Source organism: Bidens hawaiensis, unplaced genomic scaffold (assembly GCF_021521415.1).
Source record: "Bidens hawaiensis isolate Kalapana, Puna unplaced genomic scaffold, B.hawaiensis_p1.1 tig00041185_1, whole genome shotgun sequence".
Classification (NCBI taxonomy): Eukaryota; Viridiplantae; Streptophyta; class Magnoliopsida; order Asterales; family Asteraceae; genus Bidens; species Bidens hawaiensis.
The window spans coordinates 64,565-85,215 of NW_027497289.1; positions in this window are offsets into that span (position 1 = coordinate 64,565).

Genomic DNA, 20,651 nt, shown 5'->3' on the forward strand with positions numbered 1-20,651 from the left:
GAACATTCGAAACATGTAATGCCACTTCTTGTAATGTGAAATTTTCATTTATCGTGGCAATAAATTCTACATGTTTAAAAAATATCAACGGCTGGTTTTGTAATTCATTTTCATAGTGCGTTGTGTTTTACGTATGTGAGTTTAGAAAAAACACATAAAAAATTCGAAACACGTAATGCCAATTCTTGCAATGTCAGATTTTCATTAATCATGACGATAAATTCTGCATGTTTAAAAACTATCAACGGCTGATTTTGTAATTCATTTTTCATATTGTATTGTGTTTTACGTATATGGGTTTAGAATTTTTTTTTTAAATATAACAACGGTATACTCATATTAAAGATAAAAAATGATCAATTTTATGATACAACTTTTTAAAAAAAATTGATTTATAAAACAGTCACTGACGTTTAAAATAGTAGGAAAATTGGCATTTGACTTGCATGCGAAAGAGAAAAAAGCTTCTTTTTTAACCTTCTAGCCCTTCTCTTTTTGTTCTCTCACACATGTTACTCAATGGTGTCTTATTAAACTTCATATGAAAATAAAACTTCAGGAATATCCTAAACCAAGTCACAATTATACGACTAATTTACGACAAAAACTTATATTTATGAGCCGTTTTTTCGATAGTAAGTGACCATTTGTTTGTTATATTAGACATAATTCAACCTTTTTCTTCTCATAATTAATACATTTTTTTTTCATAATTAGTAAATTGTGTGAAACTGGAAATTTTAATTAGCTAATGCACACAAAATACTACGAAATAAATTGCTTAAGTCGATTCTTATTTGAGTCTGGTCACCAATGAAAACCTACACAAATAATTTCAAGAAATGAGATGCAAAACATACACAGTTAAGCGTATTTTAGGCCTATTTAGGTAGTCCCAAACTAAACGACCTAATTAGAGTTTATTTCCTACGGACTCTTGTAAAAGTAGACTTTGTATATAACTAAAGTACTAAACTAGCTTTTAGCCTCGTGTTATGAGTTGTTTCTTTTTATTTTTGGATGAAAAATTGAATAAATCATCTATTTAATGTTTTATATTTGTTCGTTTGTGTTTGTTTAAGTGTGTTTATTATATTCGTTTACGTTTGTTCAATTATGTTCATTTACGGTCGTTGGTGTTCATGAAATGTTCTTTTAAATTTTAAATGAACAAACATTTAACCCGGGTTTGTATCAGAAAGTATTAAGATAAAAGAAAACTAAATCAGACATGATTTTATAAATTTAAACATAGTATGTTAGTAATCTGCCACCAATAACAGCCGTTGTAGGTATGAAATCAAGGTTGGCGTGGTGGCAGTGGTGGTGTGAGTTAAGGGGCGAAAAGATCTAAACCTGTGGCCGATTAATCAGTGTTAACTTGGCAATTCAGGAGAAATCCAACAAATAATTCATTCGGCAATCTAGGAGAAATCCAACAAAGAAAGGTTGTTGATGTAGGTGACGATAGTGATTGATGCATGAGAGGGAGGTTGATGATGGTGGGTGGTAATCAAAAGTTAACGGGTGATGGAGAGGATAGACTAGCAACGTAGATTGAAGGATTTCACAAATAAATGAGATTTTATAACTCGATTAACGGCTATCCGGCTTTATTGAGACCCATGACCCGCAAAAATTATTATTTGATGATAAAAGTTTTCACAAATAAATAAGATGTTATAATTGTAACATCCCTGCCTTAGGAGGAATACGCCAGGGCGGTATCTTCTGGTCACTCATAAACTTGTAGCACTAAGTGACAATATAATGTTTATTTCATTTCAAACAAATCACAAGTACACCATAGTTTGAAAGCAAGTAGCGTTACATCGAAAATCAAATAAAGTTCATTTTATTGTAATATAAGGTAGACTTGTTGTCTTCATCCTTAGCACTTCATCAAATCAACCTGTAGCATGCTGAAAATAATATATTTTATCAACATTTAAGTTGATCAGGTTTCATAAGTTTGATATGCATAATATATAATATATTAACTTTACTCGCTTCACTTGTCATAACGTAATATATTCAACCATAAAGTAAATGAAAACAAGCAAAACGCCTAATTCTCTTGATTGAAGTCAAAGTGCTAGGGGAATGATAACCACCATTCATTCCAACCGGAATGAAGAAAAAGGTGGCGTGGGTACGTCCCGTTGGACCCTCCTACTTCGATGTATGATGTTTGATTTCCAATCCATAAAGTGGTAAACACATTGCATGTAATACACCTATGATCATCATAATACACAATATGAAAGAATAATATTAACATGCACGACATAAATGTGAATCGATTTGAAAAGAATAACACAAAGCTAACAAGAAAAACTCGTAACATGCTACACCCCAAAATGTATTAATGTGTTAAAAAGGGTTATGAAAACTCACATGAAAGTTGCCCATAAATAAGCAAAGAAGCGAGTGCGGTCTTAAGCGAGCGAACCAATAAAGTTCGATTCAATGAGTAACCCTAGATGAGAAAAATTCTAGGTTCAAATTAATGATAAGAAAAAGAAAAGACAAGTAGAGGAGTCGCGGGTTCGATTCACGGTTTATGTGATTTAAAGGTAAATGTATTAGGTTTATCCGTTTATAAAGAAAGATTTTCTTATAATATTTATTAGTCAATATTAACGATTCGGTTTGTTTTTGAATAAGGAACCGGGTTTTATTAACAAAAGAAGGGGTTAAGTAAGAAGTTAATTTTTTTTTTTTTGTGGAACACAAATTCGAGGTTGAGTCCAGCTTGTGTTTAAAAGTTTTAGGAAATGAAAATGATTTTAAGAATTAGATTTTAATTAATTTGATTAAGAAAAGTAAGACTTTGAATATAAAGGAACTTTAACGAACTGATGTGCTAAAAGTAGTTATATAAAAACACGCTAATCTAGACACTAAGTAATAAATTCTAGACTCTTAACTTAACAAAAACTACTAACCGACAAGTGAACCGGTCAACTCTATTTCAACTAACTATGTCCGGATATCTAACCCACGATACTCTTTAAATACGTAAACTAGCTAATTAGACTCAACTAATAATAACATGACTATTTGTTTATTTGTTTAAAGGCGGTTTTATTAAAATAATATTATAAAAAACTAATTAAGAAAAATGAGTAAATTAAACGAGAGACAAGTTTGTTGATTTTAATCAAATGATAATGAAAAACTACCTAGGCTAAAACCCCCCACGTTTCAATTATCAATTACTCGGGAAAATATTTAGTTATGGAACTGGGATAGTAAAATAGACACTTAAAAGAAAACCCGAACGAGACCCTTGACCCTTCTCAAGAAGACACCTATGGGTTTCTAATAAGTTTTAACGCAAACCGGTTTTGAAAATCAAGTTTCCTTACGGTCACCTAATTAGTTATGAACAAGTTCCTTTATACGAAATCCTACTTTACAGCGTGGAAATCAAAGGCAGACTAATATATTCAATTGACTCGATAGACAAAATTAACAAATCAAATCTAGACGGACTCCTTACGAAGAACTAAATCTAGCAAGTTTGATCAACAAAGACCTATCAATAATCTAGTACCTTACAGCTAGTTAGGTTAGCAGCACACTTAGGTTTATTTGATTAAATAATATTATTCCTATAATCTTATTCGAAATCAATCATAAAATAGTCAGAAACACAAAGTAGATGACCTAATAGCAAACTATTATATGACAAACAATAATCAAGGCAACTATGATATAATAAAACTCAATTAAGCAATCCTAAGCACACATATGCATCAATTAAATACAATCAAACATTTTACTTAATTCATAAAACCATAACGTAAAATAAATTCCAAATCAAAATCAAACGTCAACAAAGATTCATCATGTGCGTATGCAGTCTATAATGTTTAGCCAGTCATAATAAAATCAAACAAAACAATGATAAAGGAAATCATAGTGACAAACAATAGAAACGAAATATTAAAGGCGATAAAACCTGTGGTCTTCGTTGTTGAATGATAAGCACGTCACCGAATGATTCCGAGCCTCCAAAACCTTCAAAAAATCCTCTCTTGAGCTCCAAATTTCGTGCATGTCAGCTCTGGTTCGTAGGGTATTCTTAGGTTTAAGTTTATGGGTGTTTTTATAGGTTTTCTGGGCCCAAATTTGATAAAAAAAACATGGAACAATCTGGAAACTGGGTGTCGTCGTGTCGCACGACGAGGAAAAGGTATTGTGGCTGCGCAGAGTGGTGGAAAAAAATAGGGGGCCGGTCCGGTCCGGTTCAATTCTGATGCGGTCCGATTCATTTTCCGATCCTCCGGTTCTCCAGTTTGGCTTATTTTAGCTCGTTTTTTGCCCTTTTTAACCACGATCAACCTCCGGAACCTACATTATTCAAATATGTTAGTAGTATACAAATTCTAATAAAAAACGAACAAAAAATAATAAAATATATTACAAACTATACAAGGGAATTATATATATTTCGCATTATATCACGAACCTAGTGCGATAATGACTTACTACCACCTTTGCCAATTGGTTTGGAAACATGATAATGATCATGACTATGTACAGAAAACATATGTAAAAGTTACCCGAGGAATGAACTAGAATAAAAGAAGAAAGACTCAAATCTTAAACAGTTTGACTTTGAAGTCAAACTAAAATAAAAACACCAAATTCTAGAAGCTATAGAGCAATTGAGAGTAAACTTGATTGTGACAAAGAGTTTACAAAGGGGAGTGACCATTTTATAGCATTAAATTTGTTAATTATAAGGATTGACCGGATTTATTAGTCAAGGCTAGTCAAAAGGTTTAAGACTACCAAAATATATGCAATTGAAAGTTCTTTGACCAAATTGGTGAAAGATATTGATGTTCTAACACTTGAATAGAGTCTAGGTTGTTGTATAACAAATTAAACGAGTCAAGAGGGTAGAAATCGGGTCAACGTGATGCAAGCCGTTAAACAAGCTCAAAAGCACGTACAGCGATCTGCGTCGCATATCGTGACAATGAGATAAAGAAGGGTTTCGTGTAGTGCGACCCAAATACTGTACGGGATGAAACCCTAGGATCTTCATGCTACGCGATGGGCACATCATGTGGTCATCACAATGGGCGGCGCATCCGAATTTTCAAAATTTTGAAATTTGAAACATTTGGTCCTTGGACTTGGATATAGATGCCGTAAAGGTACAAAATACATTAAATGGAACTTGGGATTAAATTTGTAACATCACAAGTAATAAAACATCATGATAATCATAAACAACATAATGATCATAAATATTCAATAAATTCACCGCCTTTAATAACAACTGAAGGTCCGAATACATCGAAAAGTTTAAATGGTAGGAGTTTCATATTTGAAAAGTGAAGAATGCCACAATAACCCGTTGAAGGGCTATCCGAGTTTGGTGAGACCCACGACCCGCTTATTTTTAACTTTAACGAGTTAAATGCATAGATCTTAACCATTTAGAATTAAAGCAATCTAGTGGTGCCATAGGGGGGGGGGGGGGGAGGCGCGATCAGAGAGCGATAAATAAGATTTTTTTAGTAGCCAATTATATAGAGTATAGATAACACACAAATTCTAACCGGTAAATTGATCTAAAATAGAAACTATTATTAACTGGTACACGGTTTGTAACCAAAATTAACCATAGGTTAGAGACCGGTTAGGGGTTTTCGAACAAGAATCGATTTAGATCCATTTATTTTGAGTAGGTTAATAATCAATTAACCAATATTACCATTAAAATGCAAACTAGCCGTTTCTACCATTGTAAAAAGCTATATAGCCTTTTTATGGCCGTTTAAAATCAGCTTTTGATCATTTGACCCACCTAAGTTACGACTTACTGAAGATATGTATTGGGAGTTTAGGGCTTTTCTAAATCAATTCTTTAGCTCTAAAAAACGCTTAAAAGTCACACAAACGCTCAATAATCTCTAGCTTCAAAATGCTCTAAAATACACAATCTCAAAGTTCTATTGGTGGTACTTCCTCATGTAAACCAACTTGGGGAACCTTTAACCTTTCACAAATTTGATTAATGTGACTTGTCGGACAGTTCTTAGAGTCGCGGCCAACTCCACTCTTAAATCTCATGTGGGGAATTGCAAGGTGATTAAAAATAGTCTGACTCATGATGAACCACAAATGTCAACATAGGGAGGTATTTGGAAGTTGAACCCAACTGAGACAATTCATGAAAGCTCTGTCGATTTTGTTATTCAAAAAGATTGCCGTTTGAAAAGTTTGACAATTTGCGGTTGACATGGAAGATTCAAAAAATGATCCAACCTCGAAACGGTACTCCACATGTCTTCATTTTTCTTAATTTGAAGTTTAAATACCCGAATTGAAGCACCGTTTCTTCATTTAGAGCACCGTTTCGAGGCAAGCTTTATAGCAATCAACTCATATCCTTATTCCGATCAAAATCCCTAAAGCATTTGTTTGAATTTTGAAAAAAAACTTAATGGCGTTAAGTTTTTTTTAACGGATTTTCAACGAAAACAATCAGTATGAAAGGTGGGACTAGTGACAGTTATTTTCTGAGATGGGATAATTATCATCTAACTAAAAAAATGTGAGATTATTAAAATTTAATTCACCAAAGTTTTTTGATAAGAAAATGGATTCTTGCTTTTTAGGTCCGAATTAAGATGTACTTGCTATAGGTGGAATTCCACGTGAAGTCTTTTAATTTGATAGCACGTAAGACATTAAAAAAAGGGGGAAAGAAAGAGGAATTCACAAACGTTCCATGATGACTTCTTAATTTTGGGGCTCACAGATTTTCTACTTTGGCTCGGGCCAAATATTCAAAAATTTGCCCGTTTTCTATAACTGATTAAAACTGTACTTAATATTTGTTCGGAGTATATTATCTTTTTTTTGAAAATTGACTTTCATAACAAACAAACACAACCAACGACTATCACCAAGACGGAGAAAGACGCTGAAATCCAAAAACCAAAAACAACAATCACGTTACATCAAATAAACACCATCTTTTCCAATCCACTACCCCTATCTTAGATATATTTTTGTACCAAAGAAAACCCAAAGATTTTATATCCGCAACCATTTCTACCACCTTAGTGTTCTTGCCCGAAAAAATCTTTTCATTCCTAGCCCGCCAAATCCTCCAACAAGTAATGATGACAATTCCATGAATAATCAATCTCTTGTTCCCCGTCGCACCACAAACCTTATGCACTTCCACCAAATCATTGACATGAAAAACAAAAGATCTAGGGATGTTGCACCATGAACCAATCGCATTCCAAACGGCCATAGAAATGAAACACCCGGTTAACAAGTGCTCGAGCGATTCCTCATTACTCTCACATAAAGCGCAACTATGATCATCACAATGCAAATGACGTCTAGCTAAAGTCTCCTTGGTTGGAAGACTATCCAGAACGGCCCTCCACATAAAAATATTACATTTTTTCGGGACCCAATCGCTCCATTGGAAACCGAAACTCCCAGCATCCACAGCGGACCACACCATCCATCTTTTAATCGACGAAACCTCGAACTCTTTGCAGCTACCAACCGCCCAAGACCATGAATCTTCACGGTCAACCATCACCACCCCTTGAAGGAGATCTTCCAACTCTTGCTTCTCGATCACCTCCTGTTGGGAGCAAGGAGCTCTAAGCCAATCCCACACAATGCGACGAGAAGATCCAGTGACCACCAACCGATCTGCTAACAAGACATTTTTATGTTTTTCTACCGCATATAAGGACGGATACTTGTCCATAATCGGCGCCGAACCCAACCACAAATCCATCCAAAACCGAACTTGGCGACCATTCCCAACTGTTGGGGGCTTGCTCCGGTTAATAATGGGGTTCCCGGGGTTTGGAAGAATTGTGTTATGTTTCGGAGTATATTATCTCACTAGTACCTTTTGTGTTGTATTAATTATTTTTAGTGTGTGATTCATTAAAATATTTTGAATTTGTGGCCGATATATATATATATATATATATATATATATATATATATATATATATATGGTAAGGATCCTAAGAGAACCATTGGCAAATTGAGAACTTTAAGAACCATTTTGAACCACTAAAAAAACCCTCTAAAAATATTTAAAAAATTATAAAACAAACAAAATCGAAAATTTTAAAAAAGTAAAAAAACCAATATTCTTATATTTCATTCCGGTTTCATTAAAAAAAACCGAATTTTTTTTTCTTTTTAATTCGTATTATACCTATACACATATGTATATTTTCATTTAATCTCTAGTTACGTAATGTACACATATGTACATTATCATTTACCTTAAATTATACATATGTGTATAGGAAAAAACATGTGTGTACATATTATACATATATGTATAATAAAAAAAACTGATTTTTTTTCTTTTTAATTCGTATTATACCTATACACATATGTATACTTTCATTTAATCTCTAGTTATGTAATGTACACATATGTACATCATTTACCTTAAATTATACATATGTGTATAGGAAAAAAACATGTGTGTACATATATGTACATATTATACATATATGTATATGTATAATTTAACTAAACCAAGAATTTTTTTTTACGTTTTTTTTAGAAACCGGGATGATAAATAAGAACTTTGGTTTTTTTACTTGTTTTTTTTGTGTTTTTTTTTGTTTTATGATTTTTTTATTTTTGGGTTTTTTGTGGTCCAAAATGGTTCTCATAGTTCTCAATTCCCAAAAAGTTCTCACATGATCCTGATCCTATATATATATATATATATATATATATATATATATATCAACATTTCTAACTCATTTACTTTGTCATTAAGTAGACCCAACTATAACTTTTGAGTAAAGTGTCAAAATCGTCCTTTATACTTGATTGTTTATTTGAATTTCATCCTAAAAACTTTTTTTATGCATCTGGACCCTTAAGGTTTCCCAATCGTTGCCGGTATAGTCCAAATCGCTAACTCTATTAATTTTAACCATTAAATTAGGGGCAACATTGTCCTTTTACTTTATTTTATATTATGAAACATTTTAATGTTTTGCAAAGTAAGGGGCTAAGATGAAATGATTAATAAACCTAAGGTGTTAAAGATAAAATGTTTAGTGTCTTTCTTTTTCCTTGACCTTGTCTTTCCGACACTATCACCGGCCGCCGTCCCGCAACTCCGGAAAGCCTTAAACGCTCGAATCAAAACCCGACATCAATCAACTGTCTAAACCTCTTGACTCAAAACTTGAAACCGAACAAGATGAAACCGATTTAAGCCTTCAAACATGAAGAAACGTGTATCGACTCACTGGTAGACGATCTACTTTCCTCGGGTGTGATTATGCTATTTCACCGATGGTTCTCTTGGATCTGAGTTCTTCCACCTACAAAATGAACAGCACCGTAAACTTACCCCTCAGAAAGGGACAGAGGGGTCCTCTTTGGGGTAACCCTCCGGTGTGAGAATAAGTATTTGTGGGAGAATATAATAATATGTGAGAGTAAGGAATTTGGAGTGTATTGCTTAATAGCTGAATACTCTGTAATTGTCTGTTTCAGTGTGACTGTATGTTATGATGTCCTCTCCTTGTGGAGTTGATGCTGTATTTATAGTGCTAGGGTTTCCAATGATTGGGCTCAGACCCAATTAGGGCTTTGTTGGCCTCTTCCAGTTGCTTTGCGCCACGTGTCCTTTGGGACACCTGGTGCTTTTTCATTGGTTATAACCACGTGGTAGCACATAGGTTTTGCTGAGTTGTCCACCTTTCATTGGCAGCTGTCAACATCAGCATATTCTTATTCCTTAAAAAGATACCTTCTGGAAGGTTGTCTGACGTGCACAATCAAGGTTGCCCTAATCCTGATTTGGATAAGGACGAGGTTGATTATGTGCATGTGTGATATGCGCCAATCCTGAGGATGCGCGAGGTCTTCTCTTTATTCTCACGCGCAGATGTTTCATGCGCAGATGTGATATGCACGAGCATGTGATATGCGCCGCGCGCTGATGCGCCACGCGCATATGTGATATGCGTGAGCATATGTGATGCCTGGGCATCTGTGGTGCCTGGGCATATGATGCCTGAGCATGTGTGGTGCCTGGGCATATGATGCCTGAGCATATGTGATATGCGCCATGCGCGTAGGTTTTGGCTTTGTGCCTTCATAATGTCTTGATTTCAAGCCTCTTGTCTATATCTTGTGGGTTGACCCGCCTTGCTCGGTGTTGAGGCGGGTACATACCTCTTCAAGCCCCCCCAGTCTAATGTGTGTCTTGTCTCGCGCGAGCGAGGCAAGATAGATATTAGACTTAACAGTTTGTTCTTTTAGTAGGGGTTTGTCTTTTTCTTCTTATTGTTCATCGTTGCGCGAAATTCTATCCTTTTGGTTGCAAATGAATCGTCCCTGTACGTGGTTGGTTGTTGCTGACGTGGGTCAGTGATGTAGACGTGTCAAACCTTTCGTGTGCTCGAGGTGCTACAGTTGCCTTTCGTGTCCCCTCACATGCTGTCAGGGACACGTTTCGCGCTCGCGTTGGTCCGTTCCTGCAAGTGGTGGCGCGTGAACTCTGGCAGCAGCTGTAAAGTTTCTTTTCGTGTCCCCTCACACAGTGTCAGGGACACGTGTCGCGCTCGCGTTGGCTTACACCTGCGAGTGGGGGCGCGTGAAGTCCGATCAGCACCAATATTTCTCTCTCCTGGGCCTATAAAAGCCAGCCCTTAGAGTTTTTTTTTATCCTTCATCTTCTTGTTTATTCAGAGCTTTTCTTTCTTTCATTCTATTACGTGTCTTCTGCTTCCAGATTTCTGTTGTTCAGAAGCATCGCTTGTTCGTTTTCACCGTTGTATGTCTGATAGCTCAGACAACACAATCTCCCCCATCCATTGCCGTGTTAAATCGTTAGTAATGTCTACATTGAAGAAGACCGGCAAGGGGAAGAAGGCTGCTGAGGCCTCATCGGAGGAGGTAGGGAGGACCAAGGCCGTGAAGAGGTGGAATGAAATCCCCTGCAAACTGAGGCAGGCCGATCTTGACAGCCTTATCGCCTCTCAGGGTTTTCCCCCTCTGTTTGGCTGCATGTTGCCTGGGGCCGGGCAAACGGCGGCGGACCCGCCTGCCGGCTATATATCCCTTTATAGCCATTTTTTCACCCACTGCAACCTTCGTCTCCCGATGACAAGGTTTGTGGGTGCACTGCTTAAGTTTTATGGGATTCATATATCCCAAGTCCATCCGTTTGGACTCGTGCGCATGACTCACTTTGAGTTCATGTGCAAATCTCAGCGCGAGGAGCCCACCCCTCGGCGCTTTCAGTTTTTTTACAAGCCCAAGATCCAAGACTCTTGGTTCTCTTTTATTCCTCGCAGTCAGAAGGTGAAGTGCTCCACTGTTTCATTCAAGAGCCTTCATGACTGGTCTGAGAGGGTTTTTTACATCAGGGCTGGTGTGATCCCCATCCGCATGACCATGCGCGAGATCTCTTCTGCGCCTGCGGATGTGGGTGTCCTCAAGAACCCAACTGGCGCCTGGGTTAATAAGTTGACCGCTGAACCATCCCCCGCCAAGAACTTTTGTGAGGAGGCGCTGGTGGGGGTTGGTATGAGCAGGCGGTGGGCGGACAGCGCGACTGAGCCCGTTATCCAAGTTGACGGCTTGTGTAAGTTAATCTCATTGCTTTACTTCTGCGCGAATATAATTCGTTTTGCTGATATAATTTGACTTGTTTAGTGCAGTCACCAAGGAGTATATCCACGCCGCCTATGATGAGCATATGGAGGGTGGCTCCGTCGCGCTCGGCGCTGGGGAGGTTGGCTTCCCCGATCGCTTTGATGACATGTTCATCTCTGTTGATCTGGGATTTGTCTTTGACAGCGGCGCGCCTGGTAAGTCTTTGTATTTATGCTTATGCCTTTATAATACCAATTTTGGCTAACACTTCCATTGCACGTTTTGTAGATGCGCTCGAAAACTACGAGCTGGAGCTCGCGGAAGAGGAGGAGGAGGAGGAGGCGCCCCAACTAAAGCGTAAAGCTAAGGGGAAAACTGGCGCGGGGGCCAGTAAGAAACAGAAGAAAGATGTTGCCCCTGTTGTTCAGGATCCTCCTACTCAGGCGGGGGGATTTGGGAAAACCCAGGAGTTTACCACCAAGGTTTCCTTGTCTTCCCTGCCTCAAAAAGTGGGCAGACCTCCTGTCCACCTGAGGTATGGTGGCGCTACCTCCTCCCTTCGCGCTGCGGAAAAGGGAAGCGGTGTTGCTCCTTCGACAGGTATACTTTGCTTATCCTTTGCTTTTTATGATTCTATGAGCGCGATTCTGATAGAATTACTAATGAATCTTTGCTCACTCAAATGTTTGTAGAGCCGGAGACAGCGCAACAAGATGCCGAGGCTGCGCCGGAGGTCGCGTCGAAGTCCCCTGTTTTACCCTCAAAGAAGGGTAGAATGGACTTCATGGCGATGTTTGCTTCGCGAACGGAGTTGCGCCAAGGTATGTATTGCGCTCTTATTTTCTGACTTTCTTTTAGATCAAGTCATGAACCATTTTTTTTTGTTGATTTTTTCATAGAAGCCGTAGCTGGCGTACAAGCTGCTGGCGGCACTCCTGGCGCCGGTGCCAGCGCCGTTGGCTCTGCTCCTGCTCCTGCAAGCGATGAATCTCCCCTCATCGGGATTACTAAGGAGCAGGAGGCCGTTTTGCGCGCCGACCTGGCGGCGTCGAGACCTCCCTCACCTCCTCCTGCGCACAGCCCTCCTCGCGAGACCGATTTTGGCTCTAGGTCGCAGGAGAAAAGGCCTGTTTCCGAGGAGGATGAGGAGTTTGAAGTTGAAGACTCCGACCGCGGTCGCGCCAGTCCTGCAGCGCCACGAGGCTTCGCGGCTGAGCCTTCTCGTGGGGCTGGCGCTGACTTTTCTGTTTCATCCCCGCATGTATATGTTATTTTTTGCTCCGCTACGCGGACTTCCATCTTAATGTTTTGATGACTTAGATAATTACTTTGTTTTTGCAGGAAGCCGATCACAAGATGGAATATTACTGAAGACAGCACATTTCAGTCCATGGGTGTGTGTGCGGAATTCTGGGCTCATGCTGTGCCTCCATCTGAAAGGAGGTTCCAGGAGGACCGCGCTCGCGACGACTTGCTCAACGATCATATGTTTGCTGGGTCGGCCTTCTTTGCTGCCTCCCAAGAGCTTCGCTATGATTACGTAAAAGTACGTGATGCTCTTGCGGAAGCCAAGCAAAAGGCTAAGGTGTCTGCTTGGCATCTTTCTGATGCTCGCGAGAGAGCTGAGAAGCTCCAAGCAGAGCTCAGTGAGAACAGAGCAAGTGCCAACAGCGCCTTCGTGAAGCGCGGTCATGAGCTTCAGGCTGCGCGGGAGAAGCTGCAGGCGGCGGAGGCGGACGCGGCCAAGTACGCGCGCAGAGCGCGCGACTTGGAGCTGGAGGCGGAGGCGCGTGACCAGGCTCTTGTCCAGTCTATCACTGAAAAATCATCACTGGAGAGTGAGGTTGCGCGCCTGAAGAAGGAACTGGCGTCCGCGCAGGCCGAGAAGGATGAAGCCTTGGCGATGGCAGCGTCTAGCCAGGAAGCACTTGATTCTGCGCGGGCGGAAAAGGAAGAAGCCTTGGCGGCAGCAGCGTCCGACAAAGAGGAGCTAAAAAAGACTAAGGAAACTGTTGAGTTGTTAAACTCTCAGGTTCCTGCCCTCGAGACGACTGTTTCTTCTCTCGCGCAGGATCGCCAATGGCTAGTCTCACAGGGCATGACTCGTTGCGCTTATGCGATGAAATATTCAGACGAGTTTCAGGCCCTTGTGATGGATTGCAACGCTGCCGCGCGCTTGGTTGGTCGAGCTGAAGGGTTTAAGGATGGCTATGAATATGGGATGCTGAAGAAGAACCCATCCGATTACCCTTATCAGAGCGACGTTGCCTGCGCGGACATGGCCGCGATGGGGGAGAAGTATTTAAATACTCCCATTCCCATCCTTGGGCAGGTATTTTAACTTTAATGAGATTACTTTGATTTATTTTCCAAGTATTTTTGTACTCATACTTTTCCTTATGATTTGCAGATATCCGCGCTTGCTGACCAGCCCGACCTCGGCGCGCTAAAGAAATTACTTGACGAGTGCGAAGGGGCTGGTGGCGGCGATGATGGCGCGGGGACTGCTGCTCCTGCAAGCGGCTCTGGCGTGGCCAAAGGATCCGCTCCTGACACTGTTGTGATAGAAGACTCCATTCAAGATGAACAACTTGACTATGGTCAGTTTGGAGATGAAGAGGAGCAGGCTGCGCCAGATGCCGAGGGCGATGATGAGGATGATGAAGAGGCTGATGTCAACGTGGAGACTTGAGAAGCCCTTCATGTTTTTTATTTTTATTTGTAGTTTGTATCTCATCTTGTAAACTTGTAAATTTCAATGCTTTGGAATGAAATTCTGTTTTTCCCTTCTTCGCATCTTGCGCATTCCCCATTCATCTCTTTATATTGAATGTTTGCTTGTTGAATATAAGATATGCTTGCACGTTGGAATAAGAACAAGGTTGTAAGGAATTTATTATACTTAACCCTTGTCATATTGTAAGTGATTTTGCCATATCTTGATTATGTTGACACGTGTCTTGGCGCTTTCATTATTCCTCTTTTGCGCGACGTTATCGCGCGTTTATGGAATTATGAGTTTTTTAGCCTTTACGCGTCAATGTGTTACTCAGATATCCACTACAATTTCATGCGCGACCCCAACCTGAGACCTTAACAACTATGTTTTGGCATTTGCTTTGCCTTAGTTGTGTTTAGGTGTTTTATGGTCAGGTTGCGCAGTATGTAGGATGGATGTTGTGAGTGATTTGAGCTAAGGCTCACATTATTGGGCTAAGGCCCTGACGTTTTAGAGTTAAGACTCGTTAACGCGTTTGAGCTTGAAGCTCGCGCATGTATGTTTTACCTCGTTTTATTTCGTTTTGATGTCAATACAATGTTATCATATTGCTCAAAATTAATAAAGGGAAGTGTGAAACATGTATGCAAAAGGTAATAGAATTGGGCTAAGGCCCTGACGCTTTAGAGTTAAGACTCCTTAACGCGTTTGAGCTTGAAGCTCGCGCATGTATGTTTTACTTCGTTTTTATTTCGTTTTGATGTCAATACAATGTTGTCATATTGCTCAAAACTAATAAAGGGAAGTGTGAAACATGTATGCAAAAGGTAATAGAATCCACATTAAGAGAAGATAGCGCGTATCATTATTCATAATGGCTTAAAAAGCCTTGATTACAAACTTGACATCTTTACATGAAACATTTTCTAAGCTGTGCCGCATTCCATGCGCGCGGGATCCTCTTTCCATTCAAATCTTTTAAGGCGTATGCGCCTTTTCCCAATTCTTCCAAGACTTGATATGGTCCCTCCCAATTGGGGGACATTTTTCCCGGGGGTATCGCGCGGCTAGCTTCATTGTTTCGAAGGACAAAATCATTTTTCTTAAAGTGGCATTCTTTCACGCGCTGGTTGTAATATTTTTCCAGTTTTTTCTTGTATTTGGCTTCACTGATGATAGCCGCCTCTCTGCGCCCTTCAAGTAAGTTAAGATCCAACCTCCTTTCGCGCTCGTTATCAATCTTGTTCATCATGAGCACTCTATGGGATGGGCATCCAATTTCTGCTGGAATCATTGCCTCTGTTCCATAGGTTAGGCTGAACGGGGATTCGCCATTGCTGGTTTTGCTTAATGTCCTGTGTGCCCACAGGACATTAGGTAGCTCTTCGACCCAAGAATGGGATTCTCCCTCTAACCTTTTCTTCAGCCCATTCAGCAAGCTTTGGTTAGCGCGTTCCACTTGGCCATTCCCCTGAGGGTGATAAACTGAAGTGAAAATTTGGTTGATGCGCAATTCCTTGAGCCAGCTGGATATCTTCTTGTCAGTGAATTGCTTGCCATTATCGCTCACAATTTCCATGGGCAAGCCAAAACGGCATATGATGTGGCTCCAGATAAACTGCTTCATCGCTTCGGCTGTGATTTTTGCTAGTGGCTTGGCTTCAACCCATTTCATGAAATAGTCTACTGCCACTACCAAAAATTTTACCCGCCCTTGCGCTTGCGGAAGGGGACCCACAATGTCGATTGCCCATTTGTGGAAAGGCCATGCAGAGGTCACTGGAATCAAGTTGTTCTTTGGCCGCATGGTGTTTGGCGCATAGCTCTGACATGCTTTGCATTTTTGGATCTCTTTTAGAGCGTCCAAGTACATGCCTGGCCAATAGTAACCTGCGCTCATTGCCTTGGCAACCACCATGCGCGGGCCAGCATGTATTCCACAGATTCCTTCGTGTATCTCTCTGATCACATAACTTGCTTCCTCAGCATCTAGGCATTTCATGAGCGGCCCAAGATAAGAGCGTCGATATAATGTGCCATCAAGGAGTTCATAGTTCTGCGACTTGTGTCTTATCTTCCTCGCCTGTGCGCGATCATCTGGTATCTTTCCCTCCTTCAAGAATTCCATTATTGGAGTTATCCATGATGAAGGGGTTGTATGAGTTACAAGGACAGACTTCGCTACCACCGACGGGTTGCTCATTACTTCTACCCTGACATCTTTGCCAAAGTGATCAAAACTGGTTGATGCCATCTTACTCAGCGCGTCTGCAGATTTGTTTTCACTGCGAGGAATATGAATGATTCTGAAGCAGTCAAATTGCTCGATGAGCTTTTTCGCCTGCTCTAGATATAGAGGCATGGTGTTCTCCTTGGCATCATAAAGGCCATTGACCTGTGCTGCTACCAAGTATGAATCAACATGGGCCTCTAGTTTTTTAACTCCGAATTTGTGCGTGATGCGCAGCCCAGCCAGCAGGGCTTCATACTCAGCCTCATTGTTGGTGCTCTTGAAGTCCAACCTGATGGCATAAGTATATTCATGATTCTCTGGATCCACCAGTTTGAGACCTGCGCCGGATCCTTCGTTGTTTGAAGCTCCGTCAGTGAACAATCTCCAAACATTTTCTTTATCATTGGCTCGCGGAGGGTCTACCTCGCGCTGAGCCTCTTCAATTTTTCCTTCGGGGACTTCTGCAATGAAATCAGCCAAGACTTGTCCCTTTATTGCTGGACGGGGCTTATAGGAGATCGTGTGCTCTCCTAATTCCAGCGCCCACTTTGTCAGCCTTCCTGAGAGCGCGGGACGCCGCAAGACTTGCTGGATGTTGTAACCAGTCAGAACTTCAATGGGATGACCATTGAAATATCTATGAAGCTTGCGCGATGCGTGTGTTAGTGACAAAACTAACTTTTCCATGATGGAGTAGCGCGTCTCAGGATCTGTCAGCACCCGACTCACATAGTATATTGGCGTTTGGATTCCCTTGCGATCCACCAATAATACTGCGCCGATGGCACGCTCTCCTGCTGATAGGTATAATGTCAAAGTTTCACCAGGAAGTGGAGCTGTGAGCGCGGGCAGATTTATCAAACATTCTTTTATCTCCCTGAAAGCTTGCTCGGCCTCAGGAGTCCATTTGAATTGGCTTTTCTTTAAGCAATTCCTCAATGTGTTGACAAATGGGGTAGATTTGCTTGCATGGTTCGCTAGGAACCTGTTGATTGAAACCAATCTACCATTCAGCTTCTGGACTTCTTTCATGGTGGATGGCGAAGGCATGTCAAGGATGGCCTCCACCTTCTCAGGATTCACCTTGAAACCATCCTTGGTGACCATTACACCTAGGAATTTTCCCTCTAGTACGCCGAAAGTGCATTTGCTCGGATTGAGCTTCATGTTAACTTCCTTTAGGCGCCCAAGGGTTTCTTCGATGTCTTTGAGCATTTGCTTTTCCTCCCTACTTTTGATCACCAAATCATCCACATAGACTTCTAGGTTTCTTCCAATTTGCTCGCTGAAAACGGCATCCATAAGTCTTTGGTAGGTGGCGCCCGCATTCTTCAAACCAAAGGGCATCTTTGTGTAGCAAAAAACACCCTTGTCGGTTCTAAATGCGGTCTTGTCCTCGTCTTGTGGTGCCATTTGAATCTGGTGATAGCCCTTGTAGGCATCCAGGAAACATTTGAGCTTGAATGGCGCCACGGAGTCCACCTTTGCATCGATGTTTGGTAGGGGGTAACAATCCTTTGGGCACGCTTTGTTGAGGTCCTTGAAGTCAATGCACATCCTCCACGACCCGTTACTTTTCTTTACCATCACAGGATTGGCTACCCACGTCTGGTATCGTATCGGACGGATGATGTTTGCGCGCAGTAGATCCTCAACCTACTCATTCATGGCCCTCGCTTTCTCATCCCCCATGACTCTCTTCTTTTGAGCAATTGGCTCTACAGACTTGAACGTGTTGAGAGAATGTTGTGCCAGGTCTCGCGGAACCCCAGTCATATCAGAGTGTTGCCACGCGAAGACCGACATATATGCTGTGAGCAATCTTTTCATTCTCACCCTCGTGTCGTCTGATATCGTTGCGCCAATTGTGATCTTCTGCTCCAGGAATTTTGGGTTGAGAATCCATTCCTCTGGCGCGTTGTCTGCCATTGGAAGTTTCATTCTCCCCTCCCGCGGAGTACTTGTCACTGCACACAAATGATCCCGGTATACAAAAGTTACACCTGTTGGTGTTGGGAACCCCAACGCGCCGTGCGCTGGCGACGGTATGGCGTTGAATTGGGCAATCGTTCCCCTACCCAAGATCATATTGTGGCAAGAAGTGGTGGGCAAGACCAAGAAGTTAACAACTTCGGCTCGCTTGTGTTTCTCATCCCCCATGGTTAGTTCAAATTGTATTTGACCTAGGGGATGAATGATTTCATTTGAAACACCAGAGATTGGTGCATTCACAATTTCAAGCCTTGCTTGGTCCGCCGGATCCAGTTTTCTGAAACATTGCTCATACATGATGTCTGATTCGCTGCCAGTGTCCACCAGGACTTTTGACACTTCATAATGAGCAATGTGTGTAGTGATGACAAGAGGACTGCTGATAGAAGGGCCTCCCCTGATTCTTGGGAAGATTACTTGTTGCTCGCGCCAATCTCCTTGGATTTGCGCGCTTCTCTTTCTTGATGTTTGCCATTGCCTTCCTCCCTCGGCTACACAGATTCTTTTGTACTTTTTGCTGGCTGAGGCTCCTGATTGTTCATTTTCTGGTCTTGAGTTTTTCACCAGGTGAGCCAGCTTGCCTGATTTCACGTCCTTTTCAATTGCATCCTTCAAGTGGTGGCATGCATCAGTGTTGTGCCCTGTGGACTTGTGAAATTCACAGTACTTGCCACTGTCTGATGGTCCCTTGTAGTGTAGTGGCTTGGGGCTTTTGAATTGGACATTCTCAGTGCTTAACACCTGTGAAGGCGTTTTAGTGAGGGGAGTCCATATTCTTGGCAGAGGTCTGCTAGGATCTCTGCCGCCTTCCCTCTTGTCACCCTCCCCGCGATTACGAACATCTTTTTGGGGCTGGGGTGAGCTTGGTTGCGCCTGCTTTTCTGCGGAAGAAAACCTGGTTGGTTGCAACCTGGACCATACAGAGTTCTGTTTGCCCCTTTTTTCTTTGCTGCGCGGTGACTCAGCTTGATGCGCTCTTTCTCTTACCCTATCTTGGGCAATTTGTTTTTCATTTCTCGCGAAAACTCGCGATGCTTCCATTAACTTGGCCCACGTGGTGGGCATGCCATCTCTGCTTACGAGAGCTCGGCGGAGTTGATCACTGCGCGCGCCTTGTATAAAAGCCACGCGCAGGAGTTGCTCAGTTATACCTCCGATTGCCAGAGACTCCTGATTGAAACGTGTTATGTAGTCTTCAATCGTTTCATCATTCCTGCGCACGCAGTGCATGATGTCATCAGGGTCGCGCGTGTGTCTGCGCTGCTGTACGAAGTGGGCTTGGAACTTTTCCAATAGTTCCTCGAACCCATCGATTTGCCCAGTCGGCAAGCTCTCGAACCAGACTCGCGCCGCGCCCGTGAGGCAGCGAGCAAACATGTGACACCATGTTGGCATCGTCCAGCTCTCTAGGTTTCCCGTGTTGTAAAAACCTTGCAAGAAATCGTCTGGATCTGTTGTGCCGTCATATTTACCCAAACCACTTGGCATCTTGGTTTTGTGCTGGATGGGAGCCTTCGCGATGCGCTCAGTGAACTTTGAATGTTTCACCAAGATGGCTGGTCTATACGGTGTGGTTACGTCCACTTGCCCTCTAACTGGTGGGCTGTACGGCATGTGCAGATCCAGATCGGCTCTGGCTCCAGGCGCCATGTTCACAGGCGCGCGGAGCTGTGAGCCTCCTGCATGAGTATCTCGCGTCTTCCTCATGCTGTGCACTTCTTCATCACTGAACTCAGTGTGTGCAGTGTGAACAGAATGTCCTTCTTCCGGCGCGCGCGCCCTTTTTGTTCCATGAACAGTTTGCTTATCAAACGCTTGCCTTTGTGTTAAGTCGGCTAACTTTTTCTGTTTGACCATCTCATTATACTTGTCCATTAGACGCCGCTGCTCGTTTATGAGCCATTCTTTAGGGTCATTTGTTTCATCTTCTGGACCCATTGGTCCTTTTTGTTTCGCGCCGGCAAGATTTTGTAACGTGAGATCGTCTGGAGGAGTTTCAGTCTGGCCATGAGGAGTTGTGATGAAGGGACGGTTACTGGTGGTGCGCGTAGAATC